This window comes from Crocuta crocuta, unplaced genomic scaffold (assembly GCF_008692635.1).
Source record: "Crocuta crocuta isolate KB4526 unplaced genomic scaffold, BGI_CrCroc_1.0 scaffold262, whole genome shotgun sequence".
Taxonomy (NCBI): domain Eukaryota; kingdom Metazoa; phylum Chordata; class Mammalia; order Carnivora; family Hyaenidae; genus Crocuta; species Crocuta crocuta.
Genome location: NW_027528869.1, coordinates 3,047,600 through 3,066,788, shown reverse-complemented (window position 1 = coordinate 3,066,788; position 19,189 = coordinate 3,047,600).

The following is a 19,189-nucleotide window of genomic DNA, read 5'->3' as shown; positions in this document are numbered from 1 at the left end:
TAACAAAGTGCCACAAAATGGTTGGCTAACACAGCGGAGTTTATTCTCTCCCCATTCCAGAGGCTAGAAGTTCAAAGTTAAGGCGTCGGCAGGGGGGTGCTCCCTCTGAAGGCCCTAGGGGAGGAAAACTTTCTTTTTTCTTCCGAGATTCTGGTGGCTCCTGGCAATTCTTGGTTTTCCTTGGCTTGTAGCTGCATTAGTCTAGTCTCTGTTCTTTGCGTCTCCTCTATGTTTCTGCGTCTGAATCTCTTCCTTTCTCTTATAGAGACACCAGTCACTGGATCTAGGGCTCACTCTACTCCAGTATGACCTCATCTTAACTAATTACTTCTCCTTACTGCCCTCTTTCAAATAAGGGCACATTCTGAGGTCCCAGATGGATGTGAATTGTGGCAGAAACTATTTACCTAGTACAAGGGGTTTAATAAGAGGAGGAAGAGGGAAAGTTCTACTCATCCAAACAAATACAGTAAAACCCTGGTTTGTGAGCATAATTCGTTTTGGAAACATGCATGTAATCCAAAGCACTTGTATATCAAAGCAAATTTCTCCTTGAGAAAGAATGGAAACTCATATTTGTTCCATTACCCCTAAATATTCATATAAAATGATTATAGTACTATAATATAATATAAAATATTAAAGAAACTATAAAATATAAAGAAAAATAAACAAATTAATCTTCATTTACCTTTGAAAATCTTCGTGGTTGGCATGAGGGAGACAAGAGCGGAGGGTTATTGTGTAGGATGATTTCCACTATCACTAACGGAATCACTGCTGCCTATTGGCTCAATGGAATCTTTCTCTTTTTGTGCATCTTTAACAAGGAACCTATCCAATGAGAACTAGAAGGAGGCAAACATTCCTAAGCTTACTCTTGTATGGAAAAGCAAAGGAGCATCCAAAGTGTGGTAGGGATCCCTCCCTAAGGAGAGAGAAAAAAAAAGGAGAGAGGACTTCAAAGTCACCTAGATATTCGCCTAGGTGCCTACATCCTCCATGACCTTGTAAACTGAGACAACTTAATCAGACTGCATGTTTATGTGTATTATCATATAGGAGAGACAAAGAAATAGAAAATGTATTAAAAACAAACAAACTATTCCATGTGATGTGAGCTGCTCATTTCTTTGGGTATGAACCCAACAGAGCAGTGCTGGCACAAATAAAAGTTGCTTCCTGGAAAGAAAAGCCTCGGTGTTATGACTCTGGGTGAGAATCCTGCTACAAAAGGTGGTTTGAAGTGACAAAAAAAAAATACACTAGTGCCAGTTGTGGGCACCTTCCAACATTCTGAAAAATCACTGATTTCTGCCAAACACCATGGCCTGAGACCAAGCACCTGAGCATCCACAATCCCACAGTGAGTGAGAGAGAGAGAGGGAAGAACCATTGGCTTAGTTGTGATCATGTGACATTTGGTGTCATGTACTATTCATATTGCAGGACGTCGCTCATTTATCAAGTTAAAATTTATTAGAAATGTTTGTTCATCTTGCAGAACACTCAATACTATAAGTTACTCGCAGTCAAAGGTTTTACTGTATTGGTTTATTTTGAGAGGAATTGTAAGGTTTTATCTGTCCAGAATTACTTTGTCTACAATTTTGTCATAGTTTTAGTTTTCCTTTATGGTTGATTAGAAATTTTCAATGACTTCCTTGAGCCAGACATCATCTCAAAGAGCCATGGTGACAAGTGCCCATGTTACTCAGGAGAAGAGGGAGGGTTATCTTTGGTTAGATTAATTCATCCACTTCACTAATTACCTTCCAAAGAGCAACAGAATTAGGTATGTCTTGAAAAGAAATGATTGCTAAAAAGGAAGAAAGCAAGTTGAGCACAGTGTCAGACAAAACATTTAATTCTCGGTTCCCAATCATGGGCAACTCTCTTGGGCAATTACATTTGCGTCCAGGGTTAGTTATTATTAGGATTAAAGAAAGACATGACAGGGGTGCGTGGCTGGTTAAGTCAGAAGGGCACACAATCCTTGATCTTGGGGCCGTGAGTTCTAGCCACAAACAAAAACAAAAACAAACAAGCAAACAAACAAACCCCCCAAAACTTAAAAAAGAAAGACACAGGGGCACGTGGGTGGTTCCGTTGGTTAAACGCCCGACTTCGGTTCAGGGCATGATCTTGTGGCTCGCGGGTTCAAGCCCCGTGTTGGACTCTGTGCTGACAGCTCGGAGACTAGATCCTGCTTCAGATTCTGTGTCTCCCTCTTTCTTTCCTCCTCCCCTGCTCTGTTTCTTTCTCTAAAAAAATAAATAAACATTTAAAAAATTTTAAAAAGACAGTAGGTGTTAAAAATAATAGCTAATATGTTTCTTACAATAAAAGTAAAATAATAATACTATCAAAAGAGAATGGGGTTGCTATGTAAGAAGATGCCATCTAAAATGTATTTTACCTTTTTATTTTTTTTGAGGACATAATCTCCTATATTCCACACACAAGTAGGGGACAGTAGGCTACCTTAGAATGCAGAAACAAAAGATTTAGTATTTCCTGGGGTAGTGAAACCACCAAACTCCTCACCCGTTGTAAGCTGTGGCTCAGTTTACCCACACCTCATGTTTGACAGCGTGCCAAGTGTTGGGCCTGCTGACTGCACGAGCCCAAACACAACCCTTCCCCAACAGGGCACAAATCCCACCCTTCCTGCAATAATTTGTTTGTGTAGGTAGGGTAACTCTAAAGACTAAAAGGAAGTGAGAAGGAGCACCAGAGTGGCTCAGTCAGTTGACCCACCAGCTCTTCATTTTGGCTTAGGTCAGGGTATCACAGTTGTGAGACGGAGCCCCCCGCTGGGCTCTGCGCTGAGGTGGGGCCTGCTTAAAATTCTCTTCCTACCTCTCCCTCTGCGCCTCCCCTGCTCATCTGCATGCACTCGCTCAAAAAAAATATTGTTATTTTAAACAATAAAAGGAAGTGAGAAGATGCCACTTACAAAGAGAAGGTAATGTGGGTAGTTGGCGTATTTCTGTGTATGTAGCCAGCTCTTCGAGATAGGGTTCGGACTGCATATATGAACCTCAGGGTTGTTTTGTTTGTTGGTTTTACGCCAACTGTTAGACCAATCTCTTGCTCACGCCTTCTCAGTTCTTCCCATTAGTCCCAAGTTTGCAAAAGACAGTGCCTAGGTAAGCACTGGGCTTGTGGTGGCTTAGGCCTGGGATTGGCTGAGTCTGCAAAATCTATTAATGTGGTGATACTTCTGATAAGTTGTCACTTAACGCCCAGTTTTGGTCTCGGTATTTCTATCTCAGGGCCTTTGGTGGATGCCTTGCCTTTCCTGATCCCCTCTGCGCATTGCCATCGTCACCACCACCTGTCTGGCCCCGCAGACCCCGCGGTTGTTGCCTGCGGTAGGGTTCAGGCAGAGCTGTCTTTTTAACAAACGCTCACTAGGGAGCAGCACACTGACAGGTTTAAAGCCATATATACTTTTCACTGGGTGGATTCATTTAGCTTGAAGCAGTAATTTCTTATAAAGGTAAAATGTATGTTTTCACATGGAATTCTTTATTTGAGTATTTTTATTGGACTCTTGGGACAAAAATATTCAGGTAATAATACTTTCCTGACACTCACTGGCTCTAGAAATTTAGCGAGGCTCTGTGGGAAGGCAAAATAGTATGGTGTTTGCTTCAGGGAGGTCAAAACACATCTGATTTTTCTCATCCTAAATGACCCCCCCCATTCTTCTACTTTGAGGGGGAAAAATCAAGAAGGTGGCTCTATCACACGGTTCATTCCATTTCCTTCAATCTATCTTTCTTGGAAATGTCTACCACTGCCAACAGCAAAAGATTTTCTAAGCAAAACAAAAATTTGTCCTTGCCGAAGGAAAAATAAGGGTCATTGGAAGAGGCTCCAATAGTGGACTGAAACTAATATGGCCCAAATCCCTCTTTTCTTAGCATGATCTTTGTACTTTGAATCTTGAAATGGAAGAACAAGGAAAAATTGTGCTATGTTCTATGTACTGCATTAGCCAATGTTACAGATAGGATCTTATTTAAGAAAAAAGAACTTCTATCACCTGTAAATACCCCAAAATAATGTCTTACTTTCTCTCTTTTCCTTATAAACACCCCCTCTGAACCTCTCTTTGTCACCCCCTCACCCCAAACCCTGTGTGTCGTTTATCTCAAAGTTGATTGTGGAAAGGAGAAACATTAGTAGAGTTCAAGTCCATTTAACTCAATAGATGAATTAACCTGTAACTAGTGGGTTACCATTAATTGGTATGAAAGTTCAAAATAAGGGCAGTTTTCCATGCGTACTGGCAACTAGAACTTATATCCTTATGTAGTTTCAATCCTATAGTACACATGAAGGAAAAGAAGTGACATAAGTACCTATAGTGTTCTGGTAACATAAAGAAACAATAAGATAAAAATAGAGTGTCTGCTGCTGAAGCTGGAAAGTGGTCAAGCGCGTAGCATAGACAAGTGTCGAAGGTAAAACTGAGGTCCAGAAAGTTAGATAATAAAGAGTGGCCCCTGGATTTAGCTAAACGGGAAGGGGAAGCTTCTTGAGATTGAGATAATTAGACTTGGAAAGTAAAATGTTTAAGGAAAATGTTCTTTCCTAAAGAATGTGTTAGAATTAAGCGATGATCACTCATTCAGATATTGTAAATACACGTCGGGGCACCTGGGTCGCTCAGTCAGTTAAGCGTCCGGCTTCAGTTCAGGTCATGCTCTCACAGTTCGTGGGTTCGAGTCCCGCATTGGGCTCTGTGCTGACAGCTAGCTCAGAGCCTGGAGCTTGCTTCAGATTTTGTATCTCTCTCTCTCTCTCTGGCCCTCCCTTGCTCTCTCTCTCTCTCTCTCTCTCTCTCAGAAATAAATAAAACATTAAAAAATTTTAAAAATACATGTCATAAACATGAAGGTGAGGCACACTGGGGTCAAAGGGCATCTTTGTCTTTTGAGCTAGTTCCACATGGGGCTTGAGAGGAGGAACCAAGAACAGACTTGATGTGAGAGAAGGAAGAAGGGAAGATGCAGCTGAGAGCAAATTGTTCTTTGTCCATGAGATGAAGTGGAATTTTGTACTATTGGTTAGAAATGTACATGGCACAGGTCCCAGAATGCATTTTTTAAAGATGTCTTACTGTACAGATTGAATGGAATTACATGACTACCTGCTCTGATAGATCCAGTAAGGCAGACCGAGGATCTCACACTCAAGTTCTCAAGTCTGCAATGTGTTCCTCAGCATGGGATACTACATTTAACCTATCTTTTGTCTTTTAATGCTCAAGGCTGTGCCCATCACATAATCATCTTAGGTGGTTACTGGGGACTCATTTGCCAAGAGCTCATCTTCAGGAGCTGGAGGCCCACTGTGGGGCATACTCATAACAAACCTCCGGTGTCTCTGAAAGAGAGAATTCTGAGGTCATTGGTTTTTCTACTTTCCCCTCGTGGCAAGTTCCTACTGTGTTACCATGGAGCAACCCTGCAAACTGAATGTGGCTTTGTGGTGTCAAGAGTTATCAGTTAACACAATCCAAGTAGGTTATTCATTCCCTGACACGACTGAAGATACCACCATACCCTTCCACTAACCCATCTCCTCTGCTGAAACCTATTATTTTCTCCTATCACATGGTGATAAAAAAGCCAGACATTGGCTCCTCCTTTGGGTAAATATTTGTAAATAGATATTGTGGGATGGGATGAGTTATTGCTCTAAGCCAAGACTTTTCAACCTTGACATTTGGGGCACTCTTAGCATTTGGCTAGGTACTTCTTTGTCTTGGGGGCTGTCCCTGTGTATTCTAGGATGTTTAGCTGCGCTTGACCTCTACTGCTAGATGCCAGTAGCACAAAAATATCTCCAGACACTGCTAAAACTCCCCTGTGGGGCAAAATCACCCTGGTTGAGAACCACTGCACTGAGCCATTTATTTTAATGTTATTTATGGGGGGGGAGGGGAAGAGAGAGAGTGAGACAGAGGAGGTGAAGCAGGTGAAGCAGGTGAAGCAGGCTCCTCACTGACAGCATAGAGCTGATGCTGGGCTCGAACTCATGAACCATCAGATCTTGACCTGAGCCAAGGCTGGACACTTAACTGACTGAACCACCCAGGCGCCCCAACTGTACTGAACTGTTTATCTCCTATCAATTCCATGCGACTTGGATCCAAGAGTCTAACAGAGTATTGACAGAATGAGAGGTTTCTGGAGCTCAGGAAAACCAGAACCTCAGAAGGCTGTAGGAAGTGGCTACAAAGGGTAAGTGTGAATTGGCTATTACGACACAGAGGTAACTTCCAGAGAACCACAGCAGACTGGACGAGGGGTAGGCAAGGATGAGGGGCTGAAAGAAAGACAGCTGAAAGGAAGATGAAATATTGAGAACAACGTGGCGTTTCCCTTAGTGCTTACACAGATAACCAGAAAATGAACACCACAATGGACAGTTAAAAAAACTAGGATCTCTTCTCTGCTTTGCTCACCTCTTGGTCTTGAAATCATGACTGTACCCTTAGTTTCCTTATCTATGAAATGTGGCTCTGTTTCCAGAACAGATTATCTCCGATTGTTGTGTTAAGGTAATTCATGAGAACATATCTTGTAATTGTGTTCTCTATAAAAGTGTCAAGAATTACTATTTTTGTATGGCCGTGCCTCACATATAAGTTGGAGGCTGAGAGGATGTAACTCAAAACTATGGATGACCTGGGGGTGGAGAGAGTCAAATCCATCCCAGGGAGAATCACGTAGTTTATTTAAAACCCAGGCTATGTTTCATAACCTAACCCCGGGGCTCAACAGCACATCTCAGGGGCGTCCAAGAGTGAACAGTATATCTGCATAGATGGGAGAGTAAAATTCAACTCTTAGCGTCTTCCATAGAAAGGAATTTCTGTGAATCTCAATGTGCAGGTGTAGGTCTTCCCAAAAAGGAAATCTTATTTAATCTCAGCAATAAGATCATGATATGTCTGTAACTTGCTTGTGTTCCATGGTGGAAAGAATACCTACATTTTCAGTAACTCTGTACACAGANCAGGTAGAGCTGATAAATCTTTCTTAAATCATATATATTTTTTAGGACTGGAATTGGCTGGTAGACAACAGAGGAAAAAGTGAAAACACCAGTTGGAAAACCTAAGGCAACAACACCTTTTGGAACTTCCTAAAAAGTTCTGTTGAGGATCGGTTCAAGTTTTGAGGCAAGATTTAGTGCTTATTTGCACAACCCTAGTCAAAATAACTAAACATGTTTACCCTTGGCAGTCTAGACTTTAGTACTGGGCCAAGAGGAAAAACGATATCAACTAAGATGAACCCAGTTCTTACCGGAACATACCACATGTGGCAGAATTCAGAAAGTGTAGATTTAAGTACAGGGGCTGGATTAGCCTCACCTCCTCTTTATGTAGAAACTTAGACATCATTTCAAATTTTCATTTTCATTTGCAAATTTTCTGCAGACCAAGCTACAAATAAAGCTATGTGGAAGTGTGTTTTAGGCTTTCTATCTCTGAAATGCTGCTGGAGATTACAGCCGTACTAAGTTGGAAGCTGAGAGCTTAATTATAGTAAAATCCAGTAATGTAGGAGGTAGCAGCTGAGATGCCAGACTGCTTTTTCCTTTGTTTCTGGCCTTTGGGGATGGTTTCTAACCCTCTTCTTTTATACTTCTCCCTCTTTTCATTTTCTCAAACCAGACAGCTTACCCTAAGGGCACGTTGTTACAGCAGCCATCTTCTAAGGGGTGATTAATAAGTAACTACAGTTTAATGATACAAGGAATAGAAGGGCTAGTAGCCAGAAAGACAAAGGTGACTTGAGAAATGTTGGGAGGTTTTAAGAAAAATAAGTGTTCTGAACCGGTGTTAAACTTGACTGTCTGTCAAATTCTAAGACTTCAATAAGTGCATCCCCAGAACAGTACAGAGAGTAGAGTGTTGTAGCTTTTAATGATGAGGTTTGTTGAAAATATGCAGTAGTGTCTGCAAAATTAGCAGCTTCCCATCACTGAATGATTTCTAATAAGAAGAATGGTCTCTTCCATGTTAAGGATATCCACAAAATAGATGGAAAAGTCTTCATGATTCCTACTTAACTGAAAATTGTATGACTTGTATGTGTTGTTGGATTCTTAGAACTCTTACAAGAAAAACACTGAAACCATGTTTTTTTAAAAAATATAATTTATTGTCAGGTTAGCTAACAGACGGTGCATACAGTGTGCTCTTGGCTTTGGGAGCAGAGTCGCATGATTCATTGCTTACATACAACATCCAGTGCTCATCCCAAGAAGTGCCCTCCATAATGCGCATCACCCATTTTCCTCTCTTCCCACGGCCCAGTCAATCCTCAGTTCGTTCTCTGTATTTAAGAGTCTCTTACGTGTTTGCCTCGCTCTCTGTTTGAGACTATTTTTCCCCCTTCCCTTTCCCCAGTCGTCTTCTGTTAAGTTTCTCAAGCTCCACATATGAGTGAAAGCATATGATATCTATGTTTTAAACACAGGTCCATTTTATGTTGTACAACATGGATGAATCTTGAGGACAATAAGCCAGTCACAGAAAGACAAGTACTGTATGATTCCACACATAAGAGATACCTAAGGTGGCCGAATTCGTAGAAACAGTGTCTAATAGTGGTTGCCAGCAGCTGGAGGGAANAGACTATTTTTCCCCCTTCCCTTTCCCCAGTCGTCTTCTGTTAAGTTTCTCAAGCTCCACATATGAGTGAAAGCATATGATATCTATGTTTTAAACACAGGTCCATTTTATGTTGTACAACATGGATGAATCTTGAGGACAATAAACCAGTCACAGAAAGACAAGTACTGTATGATTCCACATATAAGAGATACCTAAGGTGGCCGAATTCGTAGAAACAGAGTGTCTAATAGTGGTTGCCAGCAGCTGGAGGGAGGGAGAAATAGTTTCTCTTCAGTGGGTAGAGTTTTGCAAGATGAGAAAGTTCAGAAGAGCTAACGCACAACAATGTGAGGACACTTAATCGTATAATAGGGAATAGTGCAATAGGGAACTATATAGTTAAACATGGTTATGATGGTAAGTTTTATGTTATGTTTTTTACAATTAAAAATTTTCAAGTATTTAAATTTTATTTTAAGCTACTTTGCAAAGAGCCAGACTTTGCTGTAAACTATTGGCAAGAGTAATCAAGTAGGAGCACAGAATGTAGAGAGTGTGGCTGAGTGTGGTTGTGTTAGTCTGTCAGATAAGCTGTCAGATCAGAGTGAGGATCACTGAATTTGAAGCACAGTTGACAAGAAACAACAATTCTTTGCTCATTGTCTGTTACGTGACCTAGGAAAAGATACATTGAGCAATCATTATACTGAATAGGGAGGAAAACCAATCATAGTGCTAGGTGGTAAGGATTCAACATAAATAAGACTGACTTACATTTCACACCTCAGTCTATTGTAAATTCCCCCTTGCTGTGGTTGTCAATGACCTTCTGGTAACTAAATACATCAGGAGCATGTTTTATAGAGCCTCATTGAGTAGTTCCTCCTTCGTAAAACTTTTTTCTCTATTGGCTTCCATGACATCACCCTTACATGGCTCTTTCCACTATAGCTACTTCCTCTGCCTGTTCCTAGAAATACTGGTATACTTCAGGGTTTGATCTTAGGCCCCCATTTCTTCTCCATGCATACTCGCCAGGAAATCTCATCAATTAGCTAATGACCCCAAATCTTATCTCCAGCTTTAATATCTTTTTCTGGGCTCCAAATTTTGACATCTTACATGCTACTAGATAGTTCTGCTTGAAATGTCCCAATGACATTCATCTGAATGATCTCATTTTAATTATTCAACAGATTCATTAGTTTCCAGCCACCTAGTCTTGACTTTCCTTAATTCATCCAGCGTATTGCTTTCAGAAGGACCTTAGCACACGTTGGGGAGGAAGAATTTCCTCTGGCCTTTGAGGTCCTTCTACTGGACTTATGCCCTTTGTGGTCCTTCTAGCAGAATTAAGATTCGATCTGACAAGAGACATATTAACAGGAGAAAAGTATATTTAATTTCATATGTATGGGGAATCCACACAGACATGAACTTCCAAAGACAGTCAGGCAACATGAGGCACACACGTCATCCTGAACTAAAGAGAAGGACTCATCCTGAACTAAGGAGAAGGACATAGAAGTCTGGGACTTCAAAGAGAAAGATTGCAATTCATAGGAAAATGAAGGAGAGTAACTATTTGGTAAACAGATGTTTTTTGGGTCATTCAGAAACAATGGAACATAAATGACTTTGACCCTTGCTAGGTTCCTCCCTGTCTCTCACACCTGCTTCACATTGTAATGTAGTTATCTACTGTGATAGCTCTTTTCCTGGAGCAAGTCCTCTATCTAAATTCTTTTTAGGCAGTTGAGACCTGATTATCTCATTTCACTGGTTTGAGAAAATGAAAAGAGAGAGAAGTACAAAAGTAAAGAGCTTTTCCTAAATCTGCTGGGTTTTGATTACTTAAAAATTTTTTTATGTTTATTGATTTTTGAGAGAGAGAGAAAAAGAAAGAAAGAGCATGAGCAGAGGAGGGACAAAAGGAGAGGGAGACCCAGAATCTGAAGCAGGCTCCAGGCTCTGAGCTGTCAGCACAGAGCCTGACGGCGGGGACGGGGTGGGGGTGTGTGTGTGTGTGTGTGTGTGTGTGTGTCAAACCCATGAACTGCGAGATCATGACCTGAGCCGAAGTCAGACGCTTAACCAACTGAGTTACCCAGGTGTAAGGACACAAGTCTAAACCAGACTGACTCCATAATAGGCTTTAAGTTTCGCCTCTAAACTAGAAGGCCTAAATTTCAGTTTCCCTGAAACTATCAGGCAACTACACCTTGCCCAAGGCCAAAGAAACTGCCCACCACTTCACTCCACCACACTACCTTGGCAACGCCCAATCAAGAAAGGCCAGCAACTACAGATAAATCTTAGCTACCTAATGTTAAAGTTAACCCGTTAGGCGCCGAACAAGACCCTAGGCTCGCTCTGTAATTGGTTGAATTTAAAAGTACTCTAAATGTTGTAATTGGGTGTCGCCAAAAGTAACAAATACTCTAGACAATGCGTATGGTTAAACCCGCTGTCAATGATATTGCATAATTATAATTGGATCACTGTTCCCCTGCCACAACTTCTGTAACTCCCCCGGCACAAACCCCATAAAAACCCTACTCTGCCTTTGTTCGAGGCTCTCAGCATGGATCCACTGCATTGGTGAGGCCTGGGAGCCCGAGCTCAAGCCTGTAATAAAGCCCTTTGCCTTTGCATGCAGGACTCGGTCTCCCTGGTGGTCTCTGGTCCGTGAGGATACTGCGATCTGGGTATAACACAGGCACCAGTCTTTACTCTTTTTCAATATCTTTTGGGTTCTCTCTTCACCCCTTCTCAAAGCATCACCTCTTATTTATATGATCTCTGCATCCTATTCTCAAGCAAAATTGCTCTTTAATTTGAGACTCTATCATGCTTGCTTTCACTTTGGTGCCATTGTATATTATTTCCTGTGGCTGGAATACTCTGCTAAAAACTTGCCCAGGGAATCCTTTTATAAGAGATTGTACATTTTGTAGCCACAGGGAGTCTTATTTGTAGGTGGTTCATAACTATTGTTTTATTATTTCATTAATTTTAAATGTTCACGAGTATATGGGAACTCTATACTCTTTGCTCAATTTTCCCATAAACCTAAAACTACCACTAAAAAAAGAAATAAAGTCAGTTATATACTTTAAAAGCCCACCTTTTCTGAAAATTATTCAAGTAATTAGTTTACTTACTATCTATGTCTGCTTTATGAAGCGTCTGATGGTAATGAACACAAGAACCTTAAGAAAGTGAAGATGATATTAATGAAACACAGGCAGATATCTTTTCCTGTCTTGATTGTTCATGCCAAACATTATAGGGGAAGAGCTGGTGACTCTCAGGATATTTATGAAAATTTCATCTTTCTGTGGAGTGTGATAGAGTCTCAGGTGAGCCAGTACTATGCCATCGGAAGCAAGTGAATAATCTGCCATGTTAAAAAAATGTTTATTTATTTTTGAGGGGCGGGGCAGAGGATCCCAAGCAGGCTCCACATTTACAGCAGAGAACCCGATGTGGGGCTTGAACTCACAAACCATAATATCGTGACCTGAGCCAAAGTCGAATGTGTAACCAACTGCACCACCCAGGGGCCCCATTATATCTGCCATTCAAAGAAAGGAAAGATATTAGTAAACAACAATACATCTTCTAAGCAGAAAATCCTAAATGACCAAAAACTACTTTTGAAGAAATAGCATGATGTTGATAATGATAACAGCACTGAATGTTTGCTGGAAGCCCACTACGTGCGAGGAACTAACCATTTTGCCCACAAGGTAGGTATCATTATTAGCCTCATTTTTCAGAGGAAGTTTCATGAGGTTAAATCTCTTGTTGAAGGCCATACAGCTATAAAATAAAAGTATAATGTAAAAGCCTCTTTGGTATTATAGCTGCTACTGCCTCTAAGAGAATGTAGAAGCAGAGAATTTGGAATCTGGAGAAGGCTTTGGAGGCCTGACTTCTTAGAACCTGAGCCCCCACACATTTCTCATTTCTTTTACGCTTCAGCTTTCTCTCATTTCAAGAGATCTGTACCACATTAGCCAGGAAGCCTGAGAGAGACCTTTGTCACAGTTATTTAAAACCCAGATTATATGAGCTTTATAGCTTCATCATCTCTACGTTAAGCCACAGCAGGGGAGAGCTACACGGAAAATGAGTATCTGTTAAGTATTCTCTGCCTGGGGCTACATCTTCCCTTTGAATTTGAAAGAGAGGGAAACCGGCAAAGCTCTGTTTTGGCTGCGGGGAGGGGGAAACTCATAAAACTCAGCTGGCTTTGTTAGAGATTCACACAAGACAACAAAATGAACAGACAAGTCCTTTTTGTAGCAAGGGGGATCCTTTGCTGCCTTAGGCTGAACGTGAAATGACATTGGAGCAGGATTTGTAAAAAGGGAATTGGGAATCTTGAGGTTTCTAACCAAGTAGGACACAACCAGACCTCCACTGCTTACAAATGCCATTTGGTGCTGGTGGAATGAGGAGAAAGCCCTGAAGGGGAAGGTGAATGGATGACTCAGAGACTCCCCGGCTCCCATAGCCAGTCCCACCAAGGCAGTGAGATTTCAGAGAGAATGTTCCCTGTGAAAACTAAGGTACAAATGTTCTGACTTCACATTTCATCATGCTTTATTCTTTACCAGTTACTTTCACATTTTCTCTTCACGACAAATCTGTGATGGCAGTAAGGCAAGTACTGTTATCCCTGTTTATCCAGGAAAGAAATAAAAGACCCAGTGAGGCCCTTTATCTTGGCTGAGTTCAGGGAGTTAATAAAGAGTGATAATTGTACCAGAACCAGGAATGTTTGGATAGGTACTGGACGCGTTGCTCATAATTGAAAGCAGGTAGAGTGGGAAAAGAATAAGACCTCGGATCTCAGGTACCTTCAAGCTTTCAAGATCCAGGTAAGTACAGAAAAGTGAAGCGCAGGAAGCAGAGAGAAAACGGGACCATCCCAAGCCCACCAACATTCACTGCCAGAATTGTAAAGTTGAGCGTCTTGTTTGGGATTCCAATGCAAGAAGTTTGATTGGGAGGTGGCATTTCCAAGAAAAAAAACCAGCTGGAGGGTGGGAAATTGAGAAACGGGGGGTGGGGGGAGCAGCCACGTAATAATGGATGCATGACAAGCCAATTACCACTGTTTGCTCCTGGATCTTGATTCTACTGGGGAACTCCCTGGGAGCTGTTGTAGAAAAGGCACTTCATAGTTTGCTCATCCAAGGGCTATCAGTTAGGGGATGCTGCAGAGATTAGTGTAAAGGGGAAACCGATCCCTCAGCACTTGTTGCCAGGTTTATGCGGGTTCCAGCCTGCAGAGAAAGCCTTCGGCCAGTTGAAAATTGGTTGGATTTCCACTCCAGTGATACAATCATAAGGAGTGTAGGCGAGTGCTGACAGTCTACATCCCAGTGTCTCCAGCAAAGGTCAAGAGTGGGAGAGAAGTACTCAAAGAGTAGGCATAGAAAATTCTTATTCTGGGATAGACAAGCATAGTATGGTAATTGACTGAGTTTTCTCAGCATCAGAGGTAATATCAGAAGACCTCTTTTTAAAATTTTTAATTAACCTTTGTTGAAAGGTTTGTTGAAATTAACCTCCCTCCTCCCTCTTTCTTAACCCCTGGCAGCCACTGGTCTGTTCCTCATTTCTATAATCTTGTCACTTTAAGAATGTTATACAAATGTAATCAAATAGTATGAACCTTTTGGAATTGGATCGTTTTAAATCAGCATAATTCTCTGGAAATTTATTCAAATTGCATGTTTCACTAGTTCATTCCTCTTCATTTCTAAGTAATATGGTGTGGATGTATCAGTTTGTTTAACCATTCGGCGGTTGAATGACTTCTAGAATCTTGCTAGTGTCTTGCTATTATGAACGCAGCTGCTATGGCCATTTGCGCACAGGTTTATCTGGGAACGTAAGTTTTAATTTCTCTCTATTCTATTCCAGTGATCTTTGTTCATATCTTTCTGTTAGTATTATACTCTCTTGATTATTTCAGCTCTGTAGGAAGCCTGAACATTAGGAAAAGTGATTCCCCTACTTTAGTTTTAATTTTCAAAATCGTTTTGAAATATAAATTTAGAATAAGTTTGTCTATGTCAACATGAAACTGTCTGAAATTTTGATAGGCATTTTGATAAGCAGATAGATAAATTTGGGGGGAATTGATATATTTGCTATGTGGAATTTTCTAGTCCATAATCATGGTATAATCTCTCCAAATGTATAAGTCTTTGGGGTTTTTTTCCCCTCAGCATTTTATAATTTTTCCAAACAGATTCACTATGTTTTGTTACATTAATATCTACCTATTTCACTTTTTTGAGCAACCATAAATGGTATTGCATGCTTTATTCCAGTTTCTACTTGTTCCTGGTCAATATGTAGAAAAACAGTTGATTTTTGTGTGCCAATCTTGGATCCTGTCACCCTACTAAACTGTCCTACAAGGCTTTGTTTTATTGATTCCTTAGAATTTTCTATATATACATGATATCACTTACAAATATGATGTAGTCTTTTTTTCTTTCCAATTTGTATGCCTTTTGTTTCTCTTTCTTGCCATATTATTACAGTAGCCAAAACTTCCTGGTCTGTGTTAGAGAAAAGGGGTGAGAATGGAGAGCCTAGCCTTAATTTCTGATCTTACAGGGAAAGCTGTAGGAAATTCTTTCACTATTCAATATGATGTTAGCTGTAAGTTATTTGTAGATGTTCTTTCTGAGATTAGAAAATCCTTCCTCTATTCCTGATGTGCTGGGGGTTTGTATTATGGATGAAAGTTAAATGATATCAAATCCTTTTCTGTGTTAATTGATATAATATGATTTTCCTTCTTTAGTGGTTGTTATGTGAATTAGATTGGTTAAATGTTGACTATTGAACCAGCACATGTACATAGAATAAATGGTACTTGGTCGTGGTATATTATATCTTTTACACAATGTTTGGTTAGATGGCTAAAATTTTGTTGAGTTCCCAGAACTCTGCTTCTCACTAGGATCAAAGAGTTCCAGACACTTCGAATCTATAACAAACATTTGTTTTCTACAAAGCCCAGACTGTCTTACTTCTGTGAAGGAGAGGTGATTTTAGGGATCCTGGAAAGACTCCTACCATACGTTTTTCTCACGCGTGCAGAGACTAAAAACCATTTTCGGAGGAAACCAATGATTCCACTCTACAGCCAGAAATAAACACCTAAAAATGCAAAAACACCTATGGGGAAAATACATCTGCAGATGTCAGCCTTGGGAAAAGCAGTGATGCCGACAACCTCTAATTTTGGCTGTCACCGATGGCAACGTGGAAGTTTCTGGCATTTGCCGCTCGTCCAGGCCACCCGTTTTCTCTGCACTTCTGAGCTCCTGCTCTTACTTAGCATGCACTACATCAAAGCCCCATTGCCAAACCCGTCCCCAAGATGTTTAAAATCACAGAAACCTGTTTTTTTTAAATTTGAACGTGGACGTGCAACGTAAATGAAACATAGATCTGAGTTGTTCTGGACGAAGTGGGAGAGCTGGGGTGGAAAGTCAGGCCCAGCCCATGTTTCTCTGCCAGCAGATCCAAAACCACTCTCCTGACTCGTTTTCCCCTGAAACATATGTAGGACGGCTGCCTGAGGAGTGGGGGAAATATTGAAGCAAGACAACTTCTTTTTGGTTAAAATGACGTAGTTTTTGAAATGCAGACGTGGAAGGCTAATCAAAATCACTGCTGATGTCACTCTCTCTAATTACCTTAAAGATCAAAATAAAACAGAAGGCCATGTAGAACTGAAGAGGGAGAAGGTCTCTGCAGAAATTAGGCTGATGTCCCTGTGATGAAAGACGTGCTCTAAGTCCAAGTTTTGACTGCAAACAGGAAGTTCTCTCCATGAGCCTCCAGACTTCCCCTGCCCCGCCTCTGCTGCTGTCTTCCTGCACCGGTGTGAATCCAGTGACTCAGGTCACCACAGTCTGTGGATGGGGAGAGATTTTGAGGAAGTCTCGGAGCTCAAGCTTTAGAACTTGTTGATGTGTCAATACGTGTAATGCAAAATCTGGAAGTGATGCTATAACATCACTATATGCTATAACACAACATAGAAGTTGTGGCAGGGCGTGAGGTTATAAGATTTTATTTCCCCATACATTTTGAAACTAATATTCAAATTTAGAGTCTGGAGCTTAGTAAATTGTGTACTTTATAGCTTTACTAGGAAACAGAAACGATGTAACTGGGGTTTCTATTAGCCCAATGCACCCTCTTCCACCACAAGACTTGTAGACGTGGGGTCTTCTGCCCATCTCCTCACACTCTTGTCCCGACACCAGAGGGCAAGCACAATTAGGGCTCCACTAAATGTAAGGTGAAAATTTTAATCTAGGCTCCATGGTTGTAAAAGATGTAGGAAAGAAGAGTTCTTGCACAGTGGAAGGATTCCCATACTTTGGAGTAGGATGTTTATGTTCAGTCCGTGGTCTGAGAAGAACTAACAATGTGATTTTGAATAAATCACTTCATATCTGCAGATGTTTTCTGTAGGACAAAATATTTACCCCACAAGGATACATTGTTAGGTGCTTCAGAGCTGTGCTGGCATCTCTCACGTTAGGGCAGAGCAATTTCCTGGATGCGACCAAACAGCTATTTACACTTGGAATTAATCTCTGGGCACTACTGATGAAAACATTTTCTACAGCGGTTCTTGAACTTGACCAAGTTTTGGGGGTTTTAAAAACAGATTTAGACCCACCCCAAACTAAGAGGATCAGAATTTCCATGGGCAAGATCCACCACTAAATGTTTTCAAAAGTGCTCTACTGTGATTTTGATGATTGTCCAGATTGGGGGAAACCAATGCTTTTCAAACTTTAAAATGCATGTGATTCACTCAGGCTTTTGTTAAAATGGAGATTCTAAAATTTTTTAAATTTTTTTTTAAAATTTATTTCTGAGAGAGACAGCGTGAGCAGGGGAGGGCTCAAAGAGAGAGGAGACACAGAATCCGAAACAGGCTCCAGTCTCTGAGCTGTCAGCACAGAGCCCAATGTGGGGCTCGAACCCACACACCGTGAGATCATGACCTGAGCCAAAGTCAGATGCTCAACCAACTGAGCCACCCAGGTGCCCCTTAAAATGGAGATTCTAATTCAGTAGACCTGGGGTGGGGAGCTGAGGCCCTACTCTCTGGGTAACAAGGGTTTAGATGTCCTTTGGTTCTCCGTCTCTTTGAGAGGGCAAGTCACACGTTGTCTAGAGGGTTCTCTCTTGGAAAAGGGAAAAATGATTTGAACTCAGAGACTTCTTAGTTTGTGAGTAACTCAAATGATAAAGAACCATATAAATTTTTCCTGCCTGGACCAAAAATATAAATGGTTAAATGTGTGATTAAAACATCAACTCTGAGAAGACATTAAAAGAAAGAAGCAGTTGATCAAATACCATTCTTTGTTTTTATAAGGTATTTGGGGAGGTAGCGGTGGAAGCCATGGTTTGTTTTGCATGTTCATGCATCACGCAACTTGATTGCGTATCTTACAACAATTTAGAATCACTTCAGACAATAGTCCAGGTAATAAAGTTCCTTTGTTATTGGAAGACTCCCTCAACAACGAAAATTTATTGGGAAATTCCATTTTTAATCATTCAAGTTCAAACTTCTCATAAGAATTGAAATGGGACTTGGAAACATTTTTAAAAACCCAAATATCTAATTTTCAAAAATAAGCAAACATAAAAAGCAATCCCTTTTTGATGAGTCTGCCAGGATCTAGGTTCTCATCCTCAACTTTGTATGTTCAGACACTGTATTATAAAAAGTTAACTATAATATCAATGTTCTTAATTTACACTAAAAAAGCAGTCAGATATAACAGTTGTTTCCTTGTTCTGATCAGTGTATATGTTCCTATAGGCAAACTAATGATGATGTTACCGGGAGGAACGGTTTCAGACAGAGGGATTACTTATATGATCTAAATGCTTACTATGACCCAATTCTGAAAATTTGATGATTCAGCCTCCACAGGGGAATTGCATTTATGGTGGGTGAAGTACATGCCCCAACCCAGATAAATGGATATGGTTACTAATAATTACCAATGAGGTCTCTGGCCATAATCTACCAAAACGGTGCATACTGCAAGGTGGATGGGACATTTGATCAGTCTGTCAGAATATTCTCCTATGTGGAAAGTGAATAATAAAGTCAGTGTTTCTTATTTTATGTGTTTATTGCCGACAACCACAGCCTTTCCTCCCAAAATGCACTAAATGATACTGTCTTCTTCCTTCTTCCTTATACTAAATAATCAGGCAAATAGACTGATTATATTCCTCGGTTTTAGGCTCATTAGGGTAGGCATTCCAAGACTTAATGCTTTTCTTGTGATACTTACTGTTTTTTCCTTTACCAGCTCCCAAACACAATTCCATTTCTTTATCCCCTCAGGAGACACCCACTCTAGTATTTATAATAGTTCCATTACATGTTAAAACATAAAGCCTCTATAATTAAGGGAGTGTGATATTATTGAATAAATAGGAAAACTAATGAAATAG